Source organism: Vulpes vulpes, unplaced genomic scaffold (assembly GCF_048418805.1).
Source record: "Vulpes vulpes isolate BD-2025 unplaced genomic scaffold, VulVul3 u000000671, whole genome shotgun sequence".
NCBI classification, from domain to species: domain Eukaryota; kingdom Metazoa; phylum Chordata; class Mammalia; order Carnivora; family Canidae; genus Vulpes; species Vulpes vulpes.
This window is the reverse complement of record NW_027325801.1, coordinates 912850-929222: the sequence shown is the minus strand read 5'-3', so window position 1 is coordinate 929222 and position 16373 is coordinate 912850. Positions and strand designations below refer to the sequence as shown.

At 52.2% G+C, this 16373-nt stretch overlaps 1 protein-coding gene across 2 annotated transcripts in view; it reads left to right on the top strand.

Annotated features, from left to right (window-relative positions):
- The first annotated feature begins 3395 nt into the window (after positions 1-3395).
- Positions 3396-16373, top strand: part of ARHGAP39 (Rho GTPase activating protein 39) — an 88278-nt gene continuing 75300 nt past the window's right edge. For both annotated transcript variants that reach the window (XM_072745857.1, XM_072745851.1), the window contains exon 1: positions 3396-3530. The gene's annotated coding sequence lies outside the window, so the exon portion shown is untranslated. The remainder of the gene's footprint in view (positions 3531-16373) is intronic.

Here is a 16373-nt window from a genome sequence, read left to right as displayed (position 1 = left end):
GGTGCTGACCAGAAAATTTCGGAGACTGTATTTCTGGGGCAGGATGACAAGTAGGTTAGGTAGGAAGCCTAGTTTTTTTTTTTTTTTTTTTTTAGGATTTGTTTATTTATTCATGAGACACACACACACACACACACACACACAGAGGCAGACACAGGCAGAGGGAGAAGCGGGCTCCACGCAGGGAGCCCGCCTTGGGACCCAATCCCGAACCACGGGGTCACGCTCTGAGCCAAAGGCAGATGCCCAACCGCTGAGCCACGCAGGCGTCCCAAATTTTAAAAATTTATTTATGTTTTTTAAAGATTTTATTTATTTATTCATGAGAGACACAGAGAGAGAGAGACAGAGAGAGGCAGAGACACAGGCAGAGGGAGAAGCAGGCTCCATGCAGGGAGCCCGACGTGGGACTCGATCCCCCGGTCTCCAGGATCACGCTCTGGGCCAAAGGTGGCCCTAAACCGCTGAACCACCCGGGATGCCCCAGGCGTCCCAAATTCTAACCTTTTATAATAAGTTTGTGTATATTTTATGGTAGCAAATGATAAAATAGACTAGTACTTATATATTTTATACATTCCTCACATACCTAACATTTTTTTATATTTCTAGACTACACAGTTTGTACGTTTTTTCAAATTGTCACAAATCTCCAAAAATTTTTTCTAACACACTTTTGAAAAAAAATCCCCCTGTAAGTGGACGCACAGGGTTGGAGCCGTGTTGTTTAGGGGTGAGCTGTGAAAGCGCATAGAGGAGACCCTGTTTCCGACGCGCCGGGAGGCCGGCAGGGGGAGCTCAGCCCCCTCCAGCCTGAGGAGACCAAGGGAAGGGAGATGCGCCTCCGCCGCCGCAGATGCCACTTTCTCCCCCTTTCCCCTGTACCAGAGCTTTGCTCTCCTGTGCTCTGCGGCTCACCTACCTGCAGTTTTGCTTTTGCTTGCTTATCCTGAATTACAATTTTCCGCTATTACTAAATAAACCCATTTTGCTGGCAAAATAACTGGCAGTTCTAAAGTTAAGACTATTGTTAATTATTTGTAGTCTCTTCTTTAACAGAATGTAATCTCCTTTTTGCCTTGGTAATGATTTGCACTTCAGTTGCTTCATCTGATGGTAAATTTCCATCTTAGTTTTATTTTGGATCATTTCCCCCTTTAACATATTTTTCCATACTTTCACCTATGTTTGGCAGGAGGTGGGGAAGGAAATAAACTAGTAGGTCTACGTCTTTTTCCAAGGAAACTTTCATTCATCCTGTCACTTCCTAGCTCCCACTTACCTGCAATGGTGAAGGGCAGAGGATTATGGAGCAGTCTTTGGCCACCTCCTAGAAGCCCCAAAGTAGGTGTGTGCACCTTTCTAGTACATGTGGCCATGTGACAGCTGCTGTCCTTAGCCAAAATACTGGCCTCTTACTGTGTTACAAGCAGATAATACACATCCTCTGAGCCCCAAACTTGCAGATCCAATGTTCCCGTCAACAAAAGCAACTCAGACTTAACCTGTGGGACCATCCTGCCAGGACAACCAGATGAGAGCAGGGAAAAAGTACACTGGAGTCAGCAACACGTGATCTAAATAGGATGTGTTCCATGGAATTAGAGGATGAGAAGAGAAGGAGATAAAAGGTGCAAGCAAGCCTCTTGAGCAACAGAGTCACCAGGGAGCCTGAGGGGGATGTGGAGTTAAAGGTGTTTTCTTTTTTTAAGATTTTATTTATTTAGGGGATCCCTGGGTGGCTCAGCGGTTTCGCGCCTGCCTTTGGCCCAGGGCGTGATCCTGGAGTCTCCGGATCGAGTCCCGCGTCGGGCTCCTGGCATGGAGCCTGCTTCTCCCTCTCCTCTGTGTCTCTGCCTCTCTCTCTGTCTATCATAAATAAATAAAAATAAGTTTAAAAAAACAGATTTTATTCATTTATTCATGAGAGAGAGAGACAGAGAGGCAGAGACTCAGGCAGAAGGGCAGGGGACAGAGGTGGGTGGCTCTTTGGGTTTGGTGGTAAGAAGAGTTTTGGTCTCATGTCTGAGGCTCAACGAGAGAGGCCAGAGCCGTTCTGATGGTCACTTGGAGGGTGAGGGACTTACCCCACCGGAGAAAATCACCAAATTGCAAGGAAGTGTGATGCACTCATTTTAAGTTTAAAGCGAAGGGGATCCCTGGGTGGCGCAGCGGTTTGGCGCCTGCCTTTGGCCCAGGGCGCGATCCTGGAGACCCGGGATCGAATCCCACATCGGGCTCCCGGTGCATGGAGCCTGCTTCTCCCTCCGCCTGTGTCTCTGCCTCTCTCTCTCTCTCTGTGACTATCATAAATAAATAAAAAAATTAAAAAAAAAATTTTAAAGCGAAGCCAGCCAGCCTGGTTGTGTGATGTTTCCGCAGTGGTCATGCTGGGGAATGGCTGGGTCCACGCACGGCGCGGGTCCTCAGGGGCCTACGACGGAGAAAGAGCTAGAGACCAGTCCTCCCCGTGGGGATGGGAGGTGTGGGGGCGCCCCTAGCAGTGGGGCACAGCACTGAGCAGGCCGGGGGAGGGGGTCAGAGTGCTCCCAGCAGCAGGGCACGGGGGGGGGGGGGGGGGGGGGGCTGCAGGCCGGGGGTCGGGGGCAGGAGTGGGGCGGGTGCAGCCGCGGGCGAGCTCTGGAGCCGAAGCAAACGCGACTTTTGGCCACGGACACAGGTGATGGCGGTTCCGGCGTGAAGCCCCGCGGGAGGCGCGGACGCTGGAGCGCGCCCCGGGACGGGCGAGGTGGCCACACGCCAGGGTCCGCCCACCTGCGCAAGGGCGTGCGACGGGACGTCCCGAGCCCGGGAAGGGGCGCCGGGGGTTAGGCGCGTCCGCACCGCCGCGGGAGGGGAAGGTCCCCGCGCCCACGTCCCAGGCGCTCGCCGCCCTCCGCACCGACGGGAGGGTCTGCGCGGCGAGCACGCAGGGCGGGTGGGCCCGGGTCCGCCCCCCAACGGGCTTCCGGCCCCGCGCGCGACCCCGCGTCCACCTGCGGGCAGACCCCGCCCCCTCCCGGCAGGCCGCGCGCCCCCTCCCGGCCCCGCCCCCCGCTCCCGGGCCCGCTCCCGCCACCCCTCCCGGCAGGCCGCGCGCCCCTCCCGCCCCCGCGCCCCCCCGGCCCCCGGCCCCGCCCCTGCCCCCCTCCCGGCAGGCCGCGCGCCCTGCCCCGCTCCGGGCCCCGCCCCCCAGCCCCCCTCCCGGCAGGCAGCGCGCTCCCCGCCCCCCGGCCCCGGCCCCTCCCGGCATGCCGCGCGCCGGCGCAGGCGCACTCGGGCCGAGGGCGCCCCCTGGCGGCGGGAGCGGGGGCCGCGGGGGCGGGGCCGGAGGCGGGGGGTTGCGCTGGTGACGGGAGGACGCGCGGCGGCGGCGCCCTAGGCTGGCGGCGGCAGCGGCGGCGGCGGCGGCGGCGCAGGAGGCGGACCGCGCGGGCAGCTGCTGCAGCGGCGGCGGCGGCGGGAGAGCCGCGGAGAGCCGGGGCGCGGCGCGCGGGCCGGGATGCAGGGCGGCGGCGAGCAGCCGGCGGGTGAGAGCGCGGGCGGTGGGCGGCGCGGCCGGGAAGATGGCGGAGAGGCCGGCGCTGCGGCCCCCGCCCGGCCTCGGGGAGGTCCCCGGCCGGGCCTCGCGGAGAGCCGGGCCCGCGGCGACGGCGGGGCGGCGGGCGCGTGGGTGTGCCGGGCGGGCGGGGCGGGCGGGCGCACCTGGCCGGGGCGCGGGGCGCGGCGCGCGGGCCGCTTTGTCCGGGGGCGTGGGGCGCGGGGCGGCGGCCGAGCGGGGACGCCGCGCGTCTCGGGGGTCGGGGCGTCTTTTATCTTAAAACGCGGAGGCCGCGGTGCCGGAGCCGCACGTCACACGCCCGCAGCCGCCGCCGCTGCGCAACCTTCCGCAGAAATGCGGCGCCCTCCGCAGCCGCCGGCGGCGCGGGCTGGACCCGACCTCCGGTGACCTCCGCAGAAGCCTGCCGCAGGGTTCGGCGCCCCGGGGCGCGGACAATGGGCGCTCGTGTCCGAGGCCAACGGCGGGGCTCGGCCGCGCGGCCCGCGGCGCCCCGTACCAGCAGGTGGCTCCCGGCCGCGCTGCCCTTGCGCAAGGAGCCAGGTGTGCGCCTCGCCGGGGGAGGGGAACGAGCCGCGACCGGAGCCGTGACTGCAAAGGAGACTCATCCCGCGAAACGTCCTGGCGCAGGCCCGGTGGCCGGTCGCCCTCGCCCGCACCTCGCCCCGCGGGAGGGCTCGCGGGAGGCCGGGGATCGGGGTGCAGAGGGGCGGGCTCCGGGGCCGGGCTCTCCTGGCTTTGTACTCCGTGCCTCTGGTGTCCCATCTGAAAAATGGGAACAGCAGTAACTGGGCTCCCGGGTTGGTTGTGAGGACGCAGCGGGGGCCAGGCAGCCGCCGTGTGGCGCGCGCCGCACCTGTCGGGGTCAGCGCCGCGGACACCGGGTTCCCAGGGCCCCTCTGCTGGGCTCCTGGCTCTTCAGTGGCTCCTAGTGTCACCGTCTTGGTTTTACATTCGCTTGAAGTCTTTGGCTCTATTTTCTTACACAAGGCGGCTGTGGTCGTATTTGCAAAAACCGAGTCATAAAGGGAAATGCAGAACACATCTATGTACTTAGTCGTGTTATGTGTCAGTTACTATAGGTTTGTGATGCAGAAGTTGTCACATCAGGTACTTTTAGAAGAAGAAACCTGCCAAGGAGCCATTCTAGAATGTTGCGGTACTTCCTGTCCTTGGGGCGGGTGCGGATCTGTCTCATTTCTATACACAGGAATGAGATTCAGAGCAGTTCTTGGGTAATTCTCCGAATTAAACCGCTGAAGCTAGGATCCCTGGGTGGCGCAGCGGTTTGGCGCCTGCCTTTGGCCCAAGGCGCGATCCTGGAGACCCGGGATCGAGTCCCACGTCGGGCTCCCGGTGCATGGAGCCTGCTTCTCCCTCTGCCTGTGTCTCTGCCTCTCTCTCTCTCTCTCTATCATAAATAAATAAAAATTAAAAAAAAAAAAAAAAAACCACAAACCGCTGAAGCTACTGCTGTTTTACTGAACAGTGTTATCCTTGGGATAAAAAAAAAAAGATAACTTATTGACAAACTTAAATGGCAGTGAGGACATAGGCAACAGAGTGAGAACTTGGAATACCAGTTCTGTAACATGGTGTCTTGCTAAGCTGTTGGAAAAAATAAAATTGAACTTGCTTCAGAGCAAAGGAGGAAAAGTCATTCCCAAGATGATTCTCTTTCTCAGATCTAGGGAGAGTATCTTAGACTTACTCTCAATGACCATATCTCACCTCCTTTAAACCTGTGACACTAAGACTTGGTGTGTGTGTGTGTGGGGGGGGGGTCCTTCCACTTTAGAGTTTTGGGCACAAATGGGGTTTATTTTTTTTAATTTTTAAAAAAGATTTTATTTTTTTTTATTCATGAGACACAGAGAGGCAGAGACCCAGGCAGAGGGAGAAGCAGGCTCTTCACAGGGAGCCCGATGAGGGACTTGATCCCAGGACCACACCCTGAGCTGAAGGCAGATGCTTAACCACTGCGCCACCCAGATGCCCCATTAATGGGCTTTAATGTTCAGAACATATACTGACAAAGCAGCTTATGTGAGCAAAATTTAAAATATCTAAAGATAGATTTTAAAATGTCCATCCTAGCCTTTTCTCCTGCACGCGCACTGGGGTGGGCTGTCCCTCACAAAGGAAAAAAAGGGCCTGCTTCGTTCTCTGTCTGGGTGGTCTCACCCAGGGCAACGGTGCCAGCCAGAGTCTGCCCTCAGCCTCAGACTTTGCAGCCAGCCTCTGGATGCAAAAGCCCTTTAGGCTTTTAAGACCCTGCCTCCTCCTTCACCTCTGGCCTCAGTCCTTTGGTGCTTTGGGACCATCATCTGGTTGATCGCTACTCTGAAGAGCTTGGTGTCCTAGGTCCTCCCCCAACTACCACATTTCTTTGCTGCAGGCCCTCGTCATTGTACCTCCTAAGTAGTCAGCAAATTTATCCTTCCTCAGATTTATCGTCCAGGGCCTGTGCCCGTGATGGCTGTGCCTTCTGGGTGGGCTCCCTCTCTTCTGTCTTCCCCGTAACTGCTCAGGTGACCTGCTCAGGTGACGTGTTGAGAGCAGTGGTTCCCACCCAGAGGCCGTTCCTCTGGAGAAGTGTTCGATTGTTCCACCTTGGGGCGGGTGCTACTGGCTCTAAATGTGTGGAGGCTGGGGTGCTGCTCAGCGTCCTACGGTGCAGGGGACAGGTATGCGGCCAGCGTGCTCTCTGAAGAGCAGGCCCAGAGGGTGTCCAGCTGGTTGCTCCCCTGCCCCACACGCCTGCCTGGCTCCACATGCCTCTTAGACTGCTCTTCCCTGTGTGCCCCTGACTCACGCTCTGCTCTCAACGTCAGCAGCCGGAGCTGCAAAGGCCAGGCTCTGCTCCTCTCCCTCCTCCCCCCGCTCCCCTCAAAACAAGCAAAGCTTGAGTGGCCTCTTCACCTCCTTTGGCCCTCAAGGGGGCTTGCCCCAGGACAAGCCTGTCTGATGCCTTCCTTCACTCAGAACAACTTCTGCATCCCGTGGTGTGTGAGCCGCACCTTTGGTCACTGCACAAATCAGAGTTGTCTCCCCTCTGCACTGGGAGGTCTTTGAGGGCAAAAGAAACCTTTGTATTCTCAGTGTCTCTTTGCAACATTTTCTTAGGGCATTGACCTCAGGAAAGATGGCGGATTTGGGCAGGTTTCACCCCAGAGGAGGATTAACACAGCAGTGGGAGCAGCTCCCTTATTTGTTTCCTCCATTTGGGCTGCTTAGAATGACCCAGAGCCTCTTGTCTTCTTTCTTTCTTAAGTATAATTTTTTAATTCTCATAGATTCTATTTATTTTTGCTTCCTGAAAGGTTAAAACAAGTTCTCTTAGGATAGATAATATATTCATGTTCACAGTGGAAAATAGCACACAATGTCTCTTCTGTTCTGGACCCAGGAGCCTGGTCCCCTGGAGGCACCTACTGTATCTCCTTCTAGAGATACTTTGTACCTATAAGAGCAAATGCTTTTTTTCCTACTCTTTTCCAAAAAGTTCCTGAACCTTGCCATTTTTAACTAAATATGTTTGGGAAGTCATCTCATATCAGTACATTTCCCAGTGCATTTTCTTACGTGGCTGCATTGTGTTTGGCTGCATGGAGGTGCTATGATTTATCTCAGTAGCCCCTAATGCTGAATACCACATTTTGTGCAGTCACAAGTAAGTTTACAGATACAGAGCTTGGTAATGTGGGAATATCCCTGTAGGACCCATCCCTAGAAATAGCACTTCTTTCCTTAATCATTATTTATTACATTAGATCAAGTTTTGCTCTTATATCTTCATGTCTTTGTTTTTGCACTTCCTGTGGTCATTTATTTTTTTCAGTTATCTATATCTTAAACAATATGGTATGATCAGATTAAATGAGTTTCTCAGTTGGAAATTGGCTGACTTTTTGTGTGTTCTTATAGATAAGAGTAACTAGGAGAACACTATCGCACAAATACTTGGACACAGATGTTCACAGCAGCAGCTATTCATAATAGCCAATAATTGGAAAAAACCAAACGTCCAGCAACACATGAATGGATAAACAAAATGTGGTCTGTCCATGGAATGGAATATTATTTGGCAGTTAAAAAAATGGGGTACTGATTCATGCTACGACATGGATGGATCTCAAAACATTGTGCTGAGCGAAAGAAGCCAGACACAAGAATCCACATATTGTATGATTTCATTTGCGTGAAATGTCCAGAGTAGGCAAATCCATAGATAGAAAGTAGATTAGTGGTTGTCAGAGCCTGGGGGGTTACAGCTAAGAGATTTGGGGTTATTTGGGGGATAATGAAAGTATCCTGTAATTGCCTGTGGTGAAGGCTGTGTGTTGTCCACCTTAAATGGGTGAATTGTACGGTGTGTGAATTATACCTCAGTAAAGCTATTAAGGACAAGAAGGACTGGGATTTTTCAAAAGGGAGCATTCCAGGGTGGGAGCCCACAGGGAGTCTTGGTGTTGACACAGTCCTGGGGTTGTGAGGAAAGGCCCACTGGGCAGCTTGGGGAGTGAGCGGTAAATCCCCGGGCGGCTTCTGACTGCCAGGTGTCGCTGATGCTGCGGAAGACTTGCCTTCAGCTTTGACTCCGTCCCTGACCAGTGCAGCTGATCACGGCTGAACAGTTTAACATCCGAGCCTGGGCTTTTGTGTGTGGATTAGAGGATGTCTGTCCTGTTTATTTTCCAGGGGTGTTGTAAGGCTGCAGCAGGACTGAATCCTGGAGGGTCCTGTAAGGTACTGAGTGTTGTATGTGCACGAGGCTTTAAAAATTAGTTTTAACACCAAGAGGCTGACGAGTCAGCGGAGCCCGTTTTCTGTCCTTGTGTACACTGGGGGAAGACCAGCAAGCCCCGTGTTCCTGGCTGCAGTGTAAACCAGTTACCCCAGCTTCGGGTATTCAGCTGATTTTCCTTTTTGACCCTGTGCCTTTGTCTGTCTTGTGTCTTCTCTTGGTCTTTTTTTTCTTTTTTTCTTTTCCCCACATTGACATAACTTTTTTATGGTATATTATTAATAATTGTTCTAGTTTATTATTGTTAATCTTTTATTGTGCCTAATTCATGAATTAAACTTTATTATCCCAGGTATATATGTGTAGGAAAAAACAGTATACATAGTTAGGTGTTATCTGGGGTTTCAGACACCCACTGGGGGTCTGAAGCATGTCCCCGTGGATAAAGGGGGGACTCCTGTAATACCGACAGTGTACAGGGACCACCACATGTTATCCAAAGCCCTTTCCATGTACCAGTTCCCCCCATCCTCACAGCAGTCCACCGAGGCCCCCCTACTTTTCACACCATTTCACAGATGACAAAACTGGATCCACTCCTTCTGGTCAGCAGACGGGGCAGGAGTGTCTCTTCTGGTCATTTCTTGGGGTTCCTCCTCAGAGTGGCTGGGGCCTCCTTCCTGGGTTGAGCTTTACAGTAATACTGTCCCTAAGACGCTGCCGATGGTTTTCTAGTAGAGACCTTTCCACCATTCCCTGGTATTTCTGTGGTGGCTAGCACATTCTTCCTCGCAATTAGGAGTGTGACGAAGCATATACAATATAAACTTTCCCAGCCCACAGTTCTCTCATTATTTGTGCATCAGCTTGCATATGTCACTAATAAAGGCGAGGCAGCTTCTGGACTCTTTGTTTTTCTGTTTAATTGTGGTGCTGGCCATTATATTTTGTATTCGCAATTCAGCTATGCTATTAGGATTCCTATTTCTTCCAACTCTGGGAAATCCATGAAGTAACCTCTGGTTCCTTTTTTTTTTTTTTAATTTTTATTTATTTATGATAGTCACAGAGAGAGAGAGAGAGAGGCAGAGACATAGGCAGAGGGAGAAGCAGGCTCCATGCACCGGGAGCCCGATGTGGGATTCAATCCCGGGTCTCCAGGATCGCGCCCTGGGCCAAAGGCAGGCGCCAAACCACTACGCCACCCAGGGATCCCACGTCTAGTTCCTAAAAGTTAGAAGGGAGTAACTCTGTGGGTCTCGGGGATCCCTGGGTGGCGCAGCAGTTTGGCGCCTGCCTTTGGCCTAGGGCGCGATCCTGGAGACCCGGGATCGAATCCCACATCGGGCTCCTGGTGCATGGAGCCTGCTTCTCCCTCTGCCTATGTCTCTGCCTCTCTCTCTCTCTGTGACTATCATAAATAAATAAAATTAAAAAAAAAAAAAAAAAAAAAACTCTGTGGGTCTCAAAGACCTTCATTCACAGGGGTGTGTGAGGACCACAGGTAGCTGTCCAGGAACAGTTTGGGCCTTCCTGCCCATGCCCGCTGGGGCCCAGGATGGGGGCTGCTCACGAGTAGACCGCTGGTTTGTCAAGACTTGACATCTGGTTCTGTGTCGACAGGCCCGCCCACATTTATCCCGCTTCTGGTCTCTCCTGTCACCTGCTGTGTGCCAGCCACTTGTCAGTGTCCTGAGATGGAGACAGACCAGACCCCTGGTGGGGACACACGAGAGTGGATTATGATAACCTCATGTAGACAGCAGTGGTAGAGGCAAGCGTAGGGTCTTGAGGAGACGCCTGCAGTGGCGACTAGCTGGGCCTGGAATGAACAAAGTTTAGATAGGCTTTCTGGAAGAAAGGGTATCTCATCTAGAAAGGAGGGAACTCTGTGACTGGGTGTTCAAGTGTATTAATTGGGCACAAGATTGAGTTTGAAGCCACATTATGGTTGGAGAGTGGGGAGGAGGATTAGCTCATACGGCGCCCTGGGGGCAGCAGGGCCCATGGAGTGGGAGCCTGGGAGAGGGGCGAGGTGGGTGGGCAGCCAGACCCCACCAACTACAGGACATGCCAGAAGGCAGTCTTTTGGAAGCCTTACCCTGGCTGTCACATTAGGAGTGAATTGGAGATGAAGATACAGAAACAGGTTCAGGAGTGAACGTGGGGTGGAGGCGGAGAGGTCAGCAGAGGTGTCACATCGATAGGGCTTGATGGTTACACGTGGAGGGTGATAGGAGGGATTGTCTTGGGCTGCTGGTCTCCGTGGACCCCGTGCTGCTGCTTGGTGTGCTGGGGTAGTGCATTCAGCCTTTTTATGGCTGAATAATATTCCATCCTATGACGGTACCACATTTTATTTTTCCATTCATTGTTACTGACTTCTGAGTTATTTCCACTTTTTGACTATCATGAATAATGCTGCTGTTTGTACATATTTGTTTTTTTTTTTAATTTTTTTTAAATTTATTTATGATAGTCACAGAGAGAGAGAGAGAGGCAGAGACACAGGCGGAGGGAGAAGCAGGCTCCATGCACCGGGAGCCTGATGTGGGATTCGATCCCGGGTCTCCAGGATCGCGCCCTGGGCCAAAGGCAGGCGCCAAACCACTGCGCCACCCAGGGATCCCTGTTTGTACATATTTGTGAACAAGTGTTTGTACATATTGGAGAACCAGTGTTTGCATATGTTTTCACTTCTTTGGGGTGTTTACCTAAGGGTGAAATTGCTACATCTTACAGTAGCTCTAGGGTTATTTTCGAAGAAGCGCCAAAGTTTAAATTCCTGCTACTAGCATGTAAAGGTTCCAGTTTTTCCACATCCTCTCCAACACTTGTTATTTTGTCTTTTTTTTTTTTTTTTTTTAAGAGAGAGGGTGTGCTCATGAGCAGGGGTGGAGGTGAGAGGGCTGGGGGAGAGGAGGAGGAGAAGCTTAGGTAGACTGCTGCAAGCGCCGAGCCTGCTGTGGGGCTTGATCTTACAATCCTGAGATCATGACCTGAGCCCAAATCAAGAGTCAGACGCTTCACCACTTAACCAGCTGAGCCACTCAGGGGCCCCTGAGTGTCTTTTTTATTATAACCAACCCAGTGGGTGTGAAGTAGTGTCTCATTGTGGTTTTGATTTGCGTTTCCTTGCTAGCTAATGATGTTGAGTATCTTTTCATGTGCTTATTGGCAGTTTATATGTCAGCTTTGGAGAAATGTCCATTCAGGTTCTTTGCTCGTTTTTTTTTTTTTTTTTTTTAAGATTTTATTTATTTATTCATGAAAGACAGAGAGAGGCATAGACACAGGCAGAGGGAGAAGCAGGCTCCCTGCGGGGATCCCCACAAGGGACTCGATCCCAGGACCCCAGGGTCATGCTCTGAGCAGAAGGCAGGCACCGAACGGCTGAGCCACCCAGGCATCCGTCCTTTGCTCATTTTTAAAAAAGATGTAATATATTAGAGCACGTGTGTGCACACGCAGGGAGTGGAGTTGGCAGAGGGACAAACGGACTCCCCCTCTGAGCATGGAGTCTGCCAACATGACTTGATCCTGGGACCCTGAGGTCATGACCTGAGCTGAAGTTGGATACTTAACTGACTGAGCCACCCGGGCGTCCTTTGCTCATTTTTTAATTGGGTTATTTGTCTTTTTGGTTACTGTGCTGTGTGTTCATATAGCAAGTCCCTGATCAGTTTGCAAATGTATTCTCCCATTTTGTTGTTGTCTTCACTTTCCTGATGGTATTGTTAGAAGTACAAAAGTTTTAAATTTTGATGAATTCCAATTTATTTTCTTGTTGCTTGTATTTTGGTGTTGTAGCTTAAAAAAAAACAATTTAAAAAAAAAGATTTTATTTATTTATTCATGAGACACACACAGAAAGAGAGAGAGAGAGGCAGAGACACAGGCAGAGGGAGAAGCAGGCTCCGTGCAGGGAGCCCGATGCAGGACTTGATCCCGGGACCCCAGGATCACGCCCTGGGCCGGAGGCGGGCACTAAACCCCTGAGCCACCCAGGGATCCTAGAAAACCAATTCTTAATCCAGAGTAATAAAGATTTATTCCTGTGTTGTGTTCTAAGAATTTTATAGTTAATTTTTTTGTGAGATATGAAGTGAGGACCCAGGCTTCATCCTTTTGCTGTGGATATCCAGTTATCCCAGCACCATTTGTTGAAAAGACAGCTCATTCTTTCCCTGTTGAATCATCTTGGCACCCTTGTCAGAAATCACTTGTCTGTAACTTTGAGGGTTTATTTCTTGACTCTTAACTCTGTTCCAGTGGTCTGTATGTCTGTGCTTACGCCGGTACCACCCTGTCTTGATTACCATAGTTTTGCAGTTAAGTACTGAAGTCAGAAAGTGTGAGTCTTCCGCTTGATCTTCCTTTTCAAGATTTTCTTTCCTGTGTCCCTTGAAAGTCCATATGAATTTCATGTTCGGCTTCTGTTTCTGCAAAAGTGCAAGTTCGATTTTGATAAGGATCTGTTGAGTCTATAGATGAGTTTAGAGTGTTTTGGCTTATTGTTAAGAACAAGAATGTTAAGAACATTCCATGAATATGGGATATCTTATTCTTAGGTCTTCTTTAACTTTTTTTTTTTTTTTTTAAATTTTATTTATTTATGATAGTCATACAGAGAGAAAGAGAGAGGCAGAGACACAGGCAGAGGGAGAAGCAGGCTCCATGCGCCGGGAGCCTGATGTGGGATTCGATCCCGGGTCTCCAGGATCGCGCCCTGGGCCAAAGGCAGGCGCCAAACCGCTGCGCCACCCAGGGATCCCTTCTTTAACTTTTTTCAACAATATTGTGTAGCTTTCAGTGTATATGTCTTGAATTTCTTTTGTTAAGTTTATTACTAAATTTTTTTTAAAGATTTTATTTATTTATTCATGAGAGACACAGAGAGAAGCAGAGACACAGGCAGAGAGAAGCAGGCTCCATGCAGGGGAGCCTCATGTGGGACTCGATCCCAGGACCCTGGGGTCACGCCCTGGGCCAAAGGCAGACGCTATACTGCTGAGCCACCCAGGGATCTCTCCTTTATTTTTTTCAGTGGATTTTTTTTCCTTGTGATTATAAATGGAATTGCTTTGTTAATTGTATTTTCAGGTTTTTCATTGCTAATAAGTCTTTCAAAATTTTTTCTTTTTTCTATTTGAACAAATGTTCAAAACCTTAAAGGACTTAAAGAGTATGCAGTAAAAAGTCTCTCTCCCCCTACCCCTTCAGGTCTCCAGGTCCCATTCCTGAAGGCAGCCACTGCCTTAGAGTCTCCTTTGTCCTTCCAGCAGGGATATTGCATGGATCAGCAAATGCATATGCATACTCTTTTTCCCCATTGGGTTGATAATTCTAAATAAGCAATAGAAATAATATACTACAAAAATTTTAGTGCGTTTATTTTACAAAAATCTTTCTGAAAATAATGGAGAGTGGACAAATTCCAACCTTTCCATCCTCTAGTTTGTCGGTTTTCAGGGGGCTGATCATTCACTAGCTTTTTTGAGTTCTGGGAGTAGGTTAAAAAAAAAAATTTTTTTTTTAAGGCTACAAATGTGATTTCTCCTGATGCGCCTCACTGGCATTTTCGGCTTGCTCAGTGGTTTGAACATTGCCTCAGCTAACAAGCTGTTACTGCCTGTGAAGTCCAGGAAAAAAATGCTTTTGTAAAGATTTACTTATATATATATAGAGAGAGGGAGAGCATGTGCACAGGGGGAGGGGCTGAAGGAGAAAGAGAGAGAAGCAGACTCCTCACCGAGCAGGGAGCTGGGCAGCCCAATGTGGGGCCCGATCCCACAACTCTGAGATCATGACCTGAGCCAAAACCAAGACTCAGAGGCTCAACTGACCAAGCCACCCAGGCATCCCTGGAAAAATTTTCTTTTGTTTTGTTTTTATGATTTTGTTTATTCATGAAAGACATAGAGAGAGAGGCAGAGACACAGGCAGGGGGAGAAGCAGGCTCCATGCAGGGAGCCCGATGTGGACTTGATCCGGGATCACGCCCTGGGCTGAAGGCAGATGCTCAACCCCTGAGCCACCCAGGCGCCCTGGAAAAAAAAATTTTTTTTTTTTTAGATATAGTTTGTTTTAAAGATTTTATTTATTCATGAGAGAGAGAGAGAGAGAGAGAGAGAGAGAGAGGCAGAGACACAGGCAGAGGGAGAAGCAGGCTCCATGCAGGGAGTCCGATGCGGGGCTTGATCCCAGGACCCCAGGGTCACGCCCTGAGTCAAGGCAGACCCTAAACCGCTGAGCCTCCCGGGCGCCCCTGGAAAAATATTTTTAAAGATACATGTTGCCTGTTACGGCTGTTGTGGTTTGATGCTTCTGGCGCAGACGCCGTCTGGAGCACAGTCTGTGCTTTGTGTAACTTCCGCGCCTGCCCCGTGTGGCGGGTGCTCTTGGTCGCACCTGGCAGACACGGAAACCGAACCCGAGCACCCAGGTGGTAGGCAGAGCCGGGTGCAGGTCCCCGTGCGCTGACCGCGGAACGCCCGCCCCTAACCGTCGACACGTACTTCTGTCCAGGTGTGGCTTCCCCGGCCTTGGGTAAACGCACCACTTGCGCGACTCCCTGCGGCGGGGGCTGTTCTAGGTGCCAGGTGCCGGGGCACCGCCGTGGAGAGGGGGCTGGCCCCGGCCCTCCGGCCAGCGGTAGCCAGCGCTGCGTCGGGCGTCGGTGCTGCCGAGAGGCCAGGGAGACGGCCCGCACGGGGACAGGTGGCCTCATTCGCAGATGATGAATCTGAGCCGAGGTGGAGCGGGTGAAAGTGGTGAACCACACGCGGGGGAAGGATTCCAGACCTGAGAACAGCCTGCAGAGGCCTCTAGGGGCTGGGGGGCTGTGCTTGCAGACTGCCCGGGCCGAGGGCTGGGCCAGGTGTGTGCCCCGAGCAGAGGTGCCCCACTGTGGTTGCTGCTGAGCACAGACTGTTGGGGGCCTGAGGAGGGGGAGGACTGGGCGGGGCATGGACCGCAGCGCGGGTGTGGGAGCATGAGCGGGACAAGGTGCTGGAGAGGACCCCGGAGTCTGGCGATGTGTGCGGATCTTTTGGGGATCTGTTTTCTCAATAGTCCCCTTTCTTCGTCGTCTTTCCTGAGGATCTGGACGTGTTTTGAGGTTAACCACGAAGATTTCCTGGTGGGGTCCCAGCGGTCAGCTCGGGAGTCTAGTTTGGGTGTGCTCCATCTGGGAGTTTGAGCTCAGAGGGAGACCGTGGGCACGGACCTGCAGCGCCTGGGGAGCCCCGAGGACGGGGTGCTGGGGAATGGCTGTTGGGAGGACGTGGGGGGCAGGGTGACCCAGGTGGTCCGTGGGCAGGAGGGAGTGGTTGTCAGCCCCTTGGGCTCAAGACCAAGGCTCTTGGCGACTTGGAAGAGCGGACTCCGGGTTTCTGGGGGTCGGCGAGCAAAAGCATGTTTGGAGTGGGCGGAAGAGAAAAGGGACAGAAGACTGGAGGTTCTGAGCACAGACCCCTTTTTCGAGGGCTTTGCCGTTAATGGGCCACAGAAGGTTACTTGGTCGCATGCTGTGTAGGATGCAAGAAATTACAGCTGCTTGAGCGCTGGGGTGCTGGCATCTTAGGAAGAAGGGCTGTAGGGGGACACTTGCCGCGCTGTGGTGGGTGCCTGCGTGGGGCGGTGCATGTCCTCTCCTGATGCTTCTCCATGGGGAGGGGGAGGGGCTGCTGGAGGTTTGGGAGGGGAGAAGGTGTGAAAGGGGCCCAGTCCCACCTCCCCTCTCCCCTGGGGGCTGGGGGTCGGACCAAAGTTCTAACCTCTAATCTCTCGGTTGGTCCTCTTGGCACCCAGCGCCTGCCCCTTGGCGGGGCCCAGAAATCACCTTCATTAATAATAACACCCCCATTTCACTTTTACCCTGAAGCAGTTTTTAGGAACTGTGGATGAAAAGGAAATGTACGTTTCTTTCTTTCTTTTCTTCTTTTTTTTTTTTTTTTGAAACGTACGTTTCTTATAAACCATCATATCGCAGCCAGTTCATTTAATAAACACTTTGGAAGACTCTGGCTGCTGTGGGCAGATAGTGTGTACGTGCAGATGTGTCTG